Source organism: Neodiprion pinetum, chromosome 4 (assembly GCF_021155775.2).
Source record: "Neodiprion pinetum isolate iyNeoPine1 chromosome 4, iyNeoPine1.2, whole genome shotgun sequence".
Classification (NCBI taxonomy): domain Eukaryota; kingdom Metazoa; phylum Arthropoda; class Insecta; order Hymenoptera; family Diprionidae; genus Neodiprion; species Neodiprion pinetum.
In genome coordinates, this window is record NC_060235.2 from 1,901,090 (window position 1) to 1,914,357 (window position 13,268).

Consider the following 13,268-nt stretch of genomic DNA (forward strand, 5'->3'; position numbering starts at 1 on the left):
CCGCTGTATTTTAATATTCAAGAGTAGTAAAATTCTTATCCACCAGTGTCTGGAGGTACTCGAGTTCCATACAATAGGCGCGCATACTCCTGGGTATAAAAGTACACACATTATACGACATACCGCGCATCGCTCTCACCTTCTCGAGCGTGAATACGAGACACGACACAGGTGTACCATTACTTGAATGATCGATACGGAAAGTGAACCTCTCGGTACACTTTATCCGAGCCGGATGAAAGTGGACGTGTAACGTGTATCCCGAAGCTTGATCGACTCGATCGTGTATATATATACATATATATATGCATATATATGCATATATATGGTGTTACCTCCGTTGTATTATTATAATACAGTTTAAATTTCTCCCATTGCGCAATTTCATTCCATAAACTGAAAATTCTCACGTTACTGAAATTTTTAAATCCAACAATACCGATTATAACGTAACGTTCATAGCACAGTGGGATCAAAATATCTAGGTCATCGTTACGTCGCCATGAATCAATCGAGAAATTGGATATATATATATATATATATACCTACATCAGGGTGTTTCAATAGAAAGTAATTGGAGATTTCCCACCATGGCATCCCCTAAAAAGGTTGTTCATGTTATAAGAAAGGTTTTGCGAAAAGATTAGCGTTCTACGTTACGTGGGAGATAGCGCTCGGTTGATTTTTCACTTCTGTACATTTTTTTATTTATTTATTTTTTTTTTCTATCACTTACATCAATCATGTATCAATTCACGTCGCTAAGAAGACCCAGACTTGTAATACTAAGAGTCTCGAATTGACGTTTGAGAATTGTATCCGACGACTTTTTCATTATTAATTCAATCTCGTAAAATGGTTATTTTGATTTAACATGAATTTTCATTTGGGAGAATAAGATTCCCGGTCGTAATATATATCGTTGCGTTATGGGTCGTGATCTTTGAGTTGAATACATAAATGTCAGGAAAGAAATAATAATTGAAACGCTACAACAACCGGTTTCTTCAATTATTGACAAAAAAAAAAAAAAAATTAAAAAAAAGCGGTGAAAAGTCAAATCTGCGCGATATTTCACGTAACGTAGAACGCTCGTCTGTTTCACAGAATCTTTCTCTTAGCCATAACAAACTTTTCAGGGGATGCCCCAAGGTGGAGAATCGTAAATTATTTTTTTCCGAAATACAGTTTTGCGAAACTTTATTACGAATTATCGGCAAGATTTACATTGAATATCGCTGTACAAAGACGATTCATAAATCTTGCGGTATTCGTTTTCTCAACAAAGTTGCGTGGCAAATGAATTATTATACACCGCTTATATTACAATATTATTCTATTTTATTACAATAATTATTTCTATCGTTGTTATTATTATTATTATTATTGTCGCAACTCTCGCACAAACAATTGCGCGAAGAAATGACGACGCGGATCGTGACAGTGTCGGTGGGTACAACATCGATACGCGCGCGTAGCTTTATACGTACCGTACGTATACGTATATACGTACAACTACGTGTATGCACGAAGAAAGTTACAGCTGTGTTTCTCAGACCGCGAAAGGTTGTCGACCCGTGCAGCAACGCGAACCAACAGTAACGAATCGTACACAGGTTAGGTACACATAGCGGCAAAGCGATTCTGGGTGAGAAATTTTATAAAGCGACTTTCGACTAATTAGTGCACCGCATTCAGCCAGGCAGGCAGGCAGCTAAAGCTAAGCTAAGCTAGCAGCCCGTTACGTATTCGGTGAAATTTCCCACTCACAGCTGCAGCAGCCGTATATAGTGATAATGCATGCAAACATGTATGTATCTATGTATGAATGTATGTATGTATGTATGTTCGATATATCGTACACGGATGTCGAACGAGGCAATTAAAAATGTCGGATGTAGATGGTATACCTGTCGGTGTATACCTGCTCCAAGGAGTAATTTTCACATCGTCCAGAAGACAATTTCATACACCGTCGCAAATTCTCGTGTGATATTTTTATAACTGGTTTTCAGTTACGTCGACAAAACGCGCCTATCGCGAGAATAGTGAAAGCGGCCGTTTAGGAAAATTCGTTTTACACACCGTTGCGCATTATCTTACTAACTCCTAAACGAACGTTTCCCAACTTTTCTTTGAAAAGATATGAAGATAAAAAAAAAATATGTCAAGGATCGACCCGATTAGGCACTTACCGTTAAACCTATATTGTATATCCGATTTGTCCAACTAATATGAAGAGGATGTATATTAGGAATACATTAGGCAGCAAACCGGCTATCCGGCAACTACAACGCGTTATCTCCGATCGGCTGTAAAAGCAGTCTCGCGATAGCTGTACACACTCGTCACTATTTGACAGATTCTTAATTGCTTTTCCTTGTAGTTAACTTTGACGTTCGTTCGGCGTTAAATTGCCCGCGGAGCTTGACAAAAGAAATTAATAAAAACTAACGCAGACAAGAACTGGAAATGAATTTATGAGAAGAAAGACGTACGATTTTGTATTGTGTACCATTTATTTGGGCACAACTCGAAATAAAAAAAGACGTTTCTACAATTAAATAAAAATAGATATGTACTTAATGAAATAAATCATACATCCACTTGCTACGTTATTTGATTATCATAACGTTACAAACTGACATGTATAATACAATCGTGCAACATTTTCGCGGCACTTGTTACAAACACTCGTCTGTCTGTTGAATATCGCAATGTATTACAATGTAATTCTGCAAAGTTGAGAAGCTGGTCGGTCATATTGCAATTTTTATCCCATTCAACGAATCTTCGGAAGAACTGACTTGTACAGAAAAATCTCTTTTATTCAAATTTTATGATCAAAGGGAGTAAGGTCGTTTGTTCTTTTTTTTTTCCCCTGTTCTAAAATACCTGCAAAGTTGTTGTTGGAACAAATTAATGGCGTCAAAAGGAAGAGTGAAAGAGAAAGAGAAAGAGAAAGAGAGAGAAGCAAATTGGAGCTTCTGTGTTGCTACAGCAAGGTGAAAAAAACATATTAATGGTAATTTCCCGATCGATAATTCCGTCTGATTGCGAACAGCAGTGTTCCTTGGGCCTTTTCATTCGTACCCACATTGAAACAGTTAGGCGGAAATTCGGAGTAAACAGGGAGAAGGAATACAAAAATGATTGTAATATTGTCGAATGAAAAGAAAAAGTCGCGGGACGAGTTTGACATTGCGACGGCTGTGAAGTGAGCGACTGATAATAACGAAGAAACGCCTCGCTGTTTGCTCTTTGTCGGCTCAAGGTCCTCTCTCCCGGTTCTCTCCTCAACTGACTGCGATACACACGATACGTATACTCGCTGCTCTAAACTTATGTACGTACATAAGTCGGACGAAAATATTGTTCATCGCTCGTTCTTGCAATGTATACCTAAGCGCGTTGTTTGACCAACGTCCAGTCGTCGATGGGTCACGGTGCAATTTGTTGAGGGATCGGAGATGATAAGAAAAAAAGAGCGGAGAACCGACGTCTGACCTACGATCGGGCCGAACCAGGAAACTCAAACAACCGAAATTGACTTCAGCGGGGTGAAATTAACGTACATCTGATTTCGAGAGTACAGAGGTTTTGAAAGATTTCAAGGAATTCAAAGATTTCAAAAAATTTCAAGAGATTTCAAATGATTTCGGACGACTTCAGGAGATTTCTAAGAATCTCAAACGATTGAGAGTAATTTCTAATGATTTCAGGAAATTTCAAAGAATTTCAGTGGATTTTAATAGATTTCAGCAAACTTCACAAGATTCACGGAAATGTGTACACCGTATTTCACGAGTGATTGACCCCCTCATCGGCGACCTAACGATAAAGAGGAAAAAAAAAAGAGCCGCGAAACATGACGCTTGGTTTTCGGGTTCAACGTAGATCGATACGTATAATCCATGACCGTATCGATTTACTTACTTATCATAGGTAGCGTTCGACGATCATCGACCGAAGACCGCGGCTTTGTACAAACCAGATAAGGGATATGCATATATTGACTTGGCCGTTGAGCATCGACCGTCATTAACGTGTGCCTTGCAACACCAGAGACGTGATATAACGAGCGTCGACTCGAACAGTCTCACTTAAATAATTATCCTAAAATTTCATTCGTTTTTTTTCCCCTTGATTCTTCGTCAAAAAATTGAAAAACCGAAAGTGTTTAATCTGCGGTACAAAGAGAGAACGAATATCGAAGATTGTTTTACGCGTCTGATTTTTACTGTCGCGATATCGCCAGTAGAACAACGTGCGATGTTATAATTGCACGATTTTCAATGGCAAAAAATATCCATTCTAAATGCACTGCGGAGACTCAGAAACGCGATATCGAATATATTTTCGTACGACGATGACGATTGTAAGTTATACATATACCGACACACATATGTATATAATGTACATACCGGCAACGTATACATAAAACATGCGCACAGAATGACGAAATATTTTCATCGGCGTGACAGCGGAGCTGCAGCAGCAGCGAGAGACCAGCGACTAGGACGGAAAGAATGCAACGAAAATACAATAATCCCCTTCAATTTTTCGTCCAAATCCAGAAAAAGAATACAACCAAGCGAAATAAAATAAAATTAAATAAAATGGAATTGAATTAAATGAAATAAGAAGAGAAAAGAGTGAAAAAAAGTAAACAAAAACACATTGCGAAAATATTTTTGAAACTGCACTCGGCATCTTGCTCGGTATAAATATGTTATACGTACACCTATTTTCTGTCTCAGCATTGAATGTGTACATTTTTATTTTTTTTCCTTTGCTTTTCATTTTGCTTTTTTTTTTTCTTTTTTGATCAATTTTTTAATTGTCTTCGCAACGAGTAGATTGTACGTATATCTTCTTTGAATACGGAACAACATATGCAACGAGCTGCGTATTCCGATCCATATATATATATATATATAGAAAAAAAATAATTTATGTATAAAAATAAATTTGCAACATTGACGGTAAGGTAATGACTCATTTGAGTCTGACAATACTTGACTGAAGAAGCGTGTGATAGTAGGTTCAAGTACATACACGTACGAGAGATAATTTATATAGTTTTCCATGTCGCGAACAATTCCAAGCAACTCGAGTTGCGATTTTATTTAACAATGCCATGTGATTTCAATGAATGTTAAAAAACAACAGTCGAAAATATTATAAGTACAAACGGTCGAAACGGTCGTCCTCGGAATAAAAAAAAAAAATAAGTGTTACAAAAAAACAGCAGAGGTTCTTCAAAATTGAATCAAAGTACCAGCTGTTGAATCTGCGGAATTCCGGGAGATAAAGTGAAAAAAAAGAAGCAGAATACGTTGCAGAGTTAAAATCGAAGAAAGATCGAAATATTTTTAATGGATGACGGTATCGAATTTTCAAAGTTGCGAAAATCTGTTTTATAGAATTTATAATACAAGTATAAAATCGAAGTATAACAGAATTTGAATTCTATAAAGATTCCGTACCTTTCTGCACTTTTCTTTTATCATACTTCAATTTTTCAAGATTAAAAAATGTTATAAAATAGCTTGACCCGTATTCCAAAAATTCCACATCGTCAACCTTGTATTTTCCAATACTTTCATATTTTCAACCGGGTCAAAATATATACGTTAGGGTGTTCTTTGAAAATGTAATTTTTGAATTCCGTGTCTGTCTCAATCTCCAAATCGGTTCCAAATAATTCAAAAATAATTCCGTTATTTTTTTATATTTTTATCTCAACTCCAACTCCAGCCGCCAAAGGGTTGATTTCCTCATTTTCAACCCTTTTAAAGAGAATAGTAAATCTACCAAAAGGATAGGGTGGTTTCTCTAGTCGCTGCTTACGAATGTGGATTCGAAATTTTTAAATCCCAAAGGTGAAAGTCACATCGCCATATTGAAACCGCTGTTATCAATTTCAAAACTTTCCTAGTCCAAATTTATAATCAATAACCCAAGAAAAAGTATAATATGGCGCTGAATTGGGAATTTGAGAAAGTGGAAAATGAAAAATGACCTTTTCAAGGACCATCCTAATGTCGCAACATATATATGTACAACTAAAAATAACCAGAAGACGAAGAAATAACAAAAACAAAGACAGAGAGAGTAAGTTAGAGAGAGAGAATTATGTATAAACATCGATTATTATATACACACGCAAACGCATACAGCGACGATGTTGATTCTCTTTTGATGCTATTTTGACAGATTGCAGCAGAATTCCGTAAAGCGTCGCTGCTGCTGCAGTCTCGCTTCTCGGTCTGTATCGTTCGGATATCGTTTCAATATGCAATAATACGCCGTTACGCGTACGGCACGTACACACATGTGTCGTATGCATACCTGTAAATCGGTATGTGCATATAATGCGTCACGCGTCGCGTCGCCTACCGCACCGCATTCGTCCGTGGTTAAAGGTGGCGAGAACCTTGGTAAATATTTCCCGGTTTACAATACGTTAACGTGCGGCAGAGAGTAGAGGAGGAGAAACTGGATGAAAGGCGGAGTGCGGCACATGAGCTTATAATAATCGAGACTTTGTCGGGGCGTAAACACGTCTGGCATATGGTAAATCGGTCGCAGGCTCGTAGTTGGCACCGAGTGCATCGAGTGCATCGGGAGTTTCGAAAGCAACGAAGGCCAAGGCTTTGGTAGGCGAGACCGGACTGACCTGGGACAACGCGGTGCATCGTGAACCCTCCGACGTTCGCGAAAACACCGTCGACGAATTCGCACCTTTTTGCTAAACGCCGATCGACGTGTTTTTCTTCACATACCTTGGCACGCACATACGTACATAATTTTCCTTCGTCGCGAATGACGAACAATTTACTCTTATTCCCTGTTTTTATCGTCATTTACTCGAGTCGAAATTTACCGCCTATTTTTAAACCCTGCTTTGAAGCTAAGAATGTCGGAATTCTTTTTTTACACATAAATATTGAGATTTGTTGATGTTCGCGTTAATGAGATATTAAGAATTATTTGCGATTTGTTTATGCGCTTTCAATAATGCGCGTTGACAAATACATATATATATACGTGACTTAATATTGGAAGAAGGAAGGTACAAAATTGATGTATTCGAAATATATCGTGCGACTAATACGAATAAATTTTGGAATTTTGCATTTATATTAATATATGTAATAATGAATTATTCTTAATTAGGCTTCTATGTTTATTTTTATTGTTTAAGTTTTAACTCCAATTCAATATTTTAATACATTTCGGAATGTTGTATTCATATTAACTTGAAGCTCCTCTCGTTAAAATAATTTTTGCACTCGTAAGAACGTTGAATAAGTACAGCTGAGAACTGCAATAGTCAATTTTCAATTGTTGTTCAAACTTATCAAAATTATGTTAGGCTGAATCGTCTACCGATAGTGTTAAAGTAGGGTTGGCACTTAAATATTTAGGAGTTGGAGGTTGAATGTTGGCCTTACTCTTGAATTTTTAAAAGTTGGAGGGTCAGTGTAGAATTTCTATACTCAATATCCTCCAAGGTAGGTTTATACGATCTTTGGTAGGGTCAAATGTCGGCGCTAAATTTCGACCCGGGTATACTGTAAAAATGAAAAATGAAAAACGAACTTGCAATGAAAGAAATTTCGTTTGCTTTGCAATTCGAGTTGTCGGTACTAAATTTTTTTGGTTATTCTAACACGAGGTCAATTTGATTGATTAATGCTGTACTTCTTCATTTTTATTTATTTTTATTTCGTTTCACAGCTAAACAAAGCCGAACACTAAAGAGTAATAGGAAAATTATGTTTCACACGACGCAGCAGACACCTTAAACTACGTTACATCGCGCAGCGAGGATCTTTAAGCTGTACTCAATATCACAGTCTTGTTTCTTACTATTGTACACAATCATCTCATCGTCGAGCACAAAACTATCGCAATATTTCCTATGCCCCATAAGTTTCGACTCGAATACATAACGTTGGATGGTCGAAAACGTTTCTGCCGCATCGATAACAGCGTCGACGACCCTTTTAAACGTATACCGGAAGTGAAGCGAACGAAATAGATATACGCGGAAGCGGGTAATCGGATGAAATCTAGATTGACGTCAGCAGCGCGTGTCGCGTGTTTGTGTTCGAGTGTGCGAAGAGCTGAGAGGGTGAAGGACCCGGGTCGATTGGGGAACCGGCGAAGGCCGAGTAGCTCGTAAATTTCATTCTCATTGGCGAGAGAGGGCCGCCCCAAAGGGTGGAAGGCCGGGGTGACCTTGACACGTGGAGGACGACGGGGTTCGAGTCGAGGGTCGAGGCGGTCTCGGATGGGGAGGCTGGCTCCGAACCCCGTTGAAACATTTTGTCGTATAATTCTTGGAAAACCACCGCATCTTCGAAGGATAAGGTGAACAGAGATTTAAGCCGTCCGTCGGTGCAACGGAAATTGGAGGTTAGAATTCGGAATATTGTAGTAACCCTGTCGCGAAAACTAAATTCAGGGGTCCTACCGCATTGTAAAAGGTTATGCAGGGAGATCGTGTTCTACATGGGACGGGGTTGAAATTCCGAATTTGGTAAGCTCCCAAAGTGCCAGATTCCGAATTTTACGGTGGCTAAACTTGAAGTGGGAAAATCAAACTTTGACGAAACATCAAAGTTTCGAACGATCCGAAAATCGATGCTTGCAGTTCCGAAAGGGCGAAAATGACAAAAAATTTTAATCCGAGACATCGTAATTCCGAATGATCCCAGATTTTCAGTCACGTGAATTTCTGGTTCGGTAAGATTTCGCCACTTTTGGAACTTGTCAAAATCGGAACTTCGACCCCGCCCATTCTACATTTTTCGAACACATTACGAAGAGAAGAACGCCTGATTCGAGCTCTGAACGAGCTAATTGCTCCGTTTGCTGGCGGTTTTCACGATTCATGTATCCTGTAAATACTGCAACTCTCGCTGCTGGAGTTTCGAATAGAAATAGGAGAAAACAAGCGCAGGAAGGTTGTTCGGAGGTTCAGGTATGAGTATTATAATCTCCGAATACAGATAATTTGTCGAAAAACAAGCTGCTCGTACCTATACGGTTAAACGATAAATGACGCAAAGGTCACTTTGCGCGATGTGATCACGTGACTGTCAAATTCACATTGTCTGGATATACACGCATACGTTACACGTACAACGAGTCAGTCGCGGAATAAGAAGCACCCGTTTATGGGTTTTTGCATGTGTGGATCCGATCGGTGCATATAAGCTCGCCTCGTATTGTTTATAATATGCCGTTATGCTGATTAAGCGTAGCCTTCGGACCGATGCCGCAGGTTTTATTGTTCTCTTCCCAGGCTCTAGCGTTCGCGGTTCTTTACTTATGTATTTATTCCGATTCGCGTTATCTCGCAATCCTTCGGTTCGCCGCATCTCTCGCGTCACCTCGTCGAGGCAGACGGATCGACAGACAAGAGAGAACGAGATCGAGGGGATTGAGATCGACCAACTTGAGTGACGAGGGGCCTCCGGGAGAACCGGAGGATCCTCTCGCGGACCCGAATTAGTTAAATTACGGGGCTGCTAACGACCTCGAACCGTTTCAAAATAAACGTTGCGAATCGATCAGAACTGGGAGCTGGTATTCGAAAGTTATTTTTCCCCATTTTTATTCTTCCATTTTCAAAGAGTGAAAGATTCAAAACGGAGCTCGAAGAGGACCGGAATCGTTTCCAGTTTCACGCGAATGTAAATTAGAAAAAACTCTGGCAAAAATTCGATCGTTATACGTATTATATACGCAATGCAACTGGGAATAAATGACCTTGCCAAAGTTGGCAAATTTGGAGGATGAGCTGCGGCTGCCGGACAGAGTGACTAACAATCGAGACGATTCGCACGAACAAAGGGAAACCACTGCAGAGATGAGGATAAAAACTAAAAAAAAACAAAAAAAAAAAAAAAAAAAAAACAAAAAGGAAAGAAAAAATGAAATAAAATAAATAAGAAGAGTAAAACGGACGACATTCCCGGGCGCGTTTGACGCCCGATTCCCTGCCAGCTCTAAATTCGTCCCTTCCCTTCTTTATTAACTTTCTTTTTACCCGTCTGCGAGCGATCCTCAACGTGTGGGAGTGACGGTAGTGACCTCTGCTCGACATTGGAAGACCCGAGACCACTTAACGCGTCGATGGTGAACCGTCGGAGTCTGGGAATGCCTGCCCGTAGACGCGGTCAAGGGTAGCCCTGAGGTTTCCCGGTATTTCCAAGGGGAACCGAAGATTTGGAAGAAAAAAAAAACCAACATCCCCCCCATCCTTTGATCCTATGCCGTCGCGGAGCGATCTTTGCGCGGCCGTTGTTCGTTTGCTTCGCTCGAATGTAGGTATAGTAAAGAATCTTCGAAAACAATCCAAACTCAAGTACTAACACAGCTTATTCAACCTGCGAGGCTACGAAAATGATCATCAACCAATCCGAATAATAGTTACTATGATTTTTATAATTATTCTGATTCATTGGGATATTCAATTTTCAAACTCGATGCGTCATATCGAGGCTTCTAAGCAGCACCTCTTGATACATCGAGATCGGTTGCGGTGGATATTTTTATAGGTGAAAACTGAGACTGCGCAAAGATATGAAGGCACGATGCGTCTGCAGACAAGTGAAAATTAAAGAAGTGAAAAGAAACGGAACTAAACGAGAATCCAGCCTCTCGAAAATAGCGTAAACGACACCTGTGCATGGATTGTTTTTCTATCTCTTTCGTTTTGCAGTCTGATTTTTTTTTCCTCTTTTTTGTCCGAGACGCTTATGGCCCCGTTTCGAGTATTACCTACATACAAGAACGAACCGAGTGTTAGCGTAACAGCGATAATTTCCACGAGGTTCAAGTTAGTAGCGTTGCTTTAACGATGCATGCTACTTTAAATTTTCTGAAATTCAGCCAGTGAGTAATAACAAAGAAAACATGCCGATATTATGAAAAGTAAACTCGTTGCGAGTCGTCATAATTTCTAAAATTGTACAACAACTATTTTTTCCATGATCTTTCGTTGCGTAAAATGTCCCTGAAACTTTTCAATCATCTCTACCCTTGTTGCGCCAATTTATTGCTCAAAGAAAACCAAACAGAAAAATCATTGAACGCAAATTTCGACAACCGTATTGTGATATGTAACGTAGAATTTGGGTTTCACGGGTTAGTAGATTCCAGGGGTTAATTTTTAGAGCTATACGTACAAATTTCCCCGTTACAAGTACACGGGTGACCAAACGAGGCTATAAAGCAAAGTGCTGGAATCATCGCGGGAAGGCGTAGAATAAACACGACAGATTTTCATAGCGGGGCGTAGCGCGGGACGCGATGTAAACACGTAATAAAACCGAGAAGAGAGGACGACGATGTTCCCCGGAGAAAATAAACATCCTTCGCGATCTGCATTATTTATAAGCAGCTCGGGGAATCATTTTATTCTGGGAATAATAATCACAGCCCGCTTTGCAAATTCGCGAATAATCACGAGAACCCCAAAGGATAGTTTGAAGAGAAAAAAAAAAACCAAACGGCAGTAAATCGACCAGCAAATCCGAGCATAATATAGGTAGATAGGTATGTATAACATAACGATTCCCTGCACGTGTTTCGCACAGCTGCAGCCAACTTGAGCGCTGCACGATTCGTGAATGAAAACTCAGCGCAGACATGAATGAACGCGTTTTCCTTACCCTCCTATACCTTCGTTCGGCTTTTCGTATCTTTCTATTCTCGTTACAGAGAATATTCGCGCAGCGTTCAGCTATTTCTCATCACCTAAAAGTTTAACGTTTACGCAAAGGTGGTTCATTTTCTGCTACGTGGGGTGTACACATAAAACTAAACAAAAGGTATTACATTAATTGGTAGCGATCTCGTACATTTTTTCCTTCCTCCTCCAGGTCTTTCGATAATTTTTTTTCTTTCAATATTTGTCACGCAAACTTTTCGTGTAGCGCTTTAGAAAGGAAAAAAAGATACGAAATGAATTACCCTGGTGCGCACGCAGGTAATCAGGTTAGAATAACTCGCGCAATTGCTCGGGAGAACGGAGAGGCTTACAGTCGAGCAAATAATAAATCTATCGTCAAACTCACCAAGTCCAGTGTTTTCCCACATGCTGTCTCGGCATCCCCGACGAAGTCCAGGCACACCGATAACACTTTAAACTCCGTACAAAACGCGTTTTCACAACGGTCAGACTGCAGGCTCGTTAGCATATCGGCGGATGCCTGACCTCGGTTAACTCGAATCGACGCGACGCGAGGAAGGCGATAACGGCTTAACCGGAAGTTGTTGAGGTTAGAGATCGAAGGAGAATTATTGAAGCTGAAAATTTGACCGAGGCCTGTGGCATAAAAATTCCGAGGGCATGAGACGACGCCGCGGCACTGATGCGAAGTTGGCCGTGAGTCAGAACGACGATCGTCATCTTCCTCATCATCACCGCCGCGTCCCGATTTGCAAATTGAAATAACCTGACTCACTCGCGACCGCTGCAGCGTTATTGAATTCACAAGCTTATCGTTCGTCGAACCGTCGCACGACGCGAGACGTTCCACGTATTTACTCAATAACAACGAACAATCGAGACGCTCACCCCGCACCGGCATATTCGTTCCGCACTCGACGCCATCTTATAACAGACTGAACTACTCTGAAGGGCGCCGTGTAAACAAAACACGACGCGGATGTCGTCCGTTGGAATTAGAGTTTAATCCAACGTTTTCGAAATTGAAATACCTATAACGTTTCACACTTACCGTATAATCAGATTTCCTCGGACATTCTTACACGCTTATTCCTCATCTTCTTTCTGTTAGTTCTCCTTTGGTTTCAATTCCATTTTACACTTATTCCAACGCTTATCGATAGTATTATAATAACGATGAGATGGAATAGGAGACAACGGGAAAATTGGTTTTATCGTACAAAGAAGTGACGCTACACTGTATATATATGTACATATATGTATAGGCGTAAGTAATATTCGTAGAAAAAAATGAGACAGACGTATTATATTTATAATTCACCAGACAATGTTTATTCAGACGACCTCACAACTCCCAAGCGTACAAAATATGAAGTGCTGCTGCTCACTGGGGAAATGCGGGGGCGGGACAATATTTCAGTTCTATATTACAATAATAATAATAATAATAACAACATAACAATAACAGGTATCTTACTGGTTGTTCTTTCCTTTCGTTAATATTATCACGAAGAAGAAGGAATAATTAATAAATTATATTACTTAGAAAAAGAAA

The 13,268-nt window shown here is 39.8% G+C and overlaps 1 long non-coding RNA gene across 1 annotated transcript in view; it reads right to left on the reverse strand.

Moving 5' to 3' along the window:
• Positions 1-6,212, reverse strand: part of LOC124217718 (uncharacterized) — a 96,146-nt gene extending 89,934 nt beyond the window's left edge. The window contains exon 1 of the long non-coding RNA XR_011177038.1: positions 6,181-6,212. This is a non-coding gene — a long non-coding RNA (uncharacterized lncRNA). The remainder of the gene's footprint in view (positions 1-6,180) is intronic.
• Positions 6,213-13,268: the final 7,056 nt, after the last annotated feature.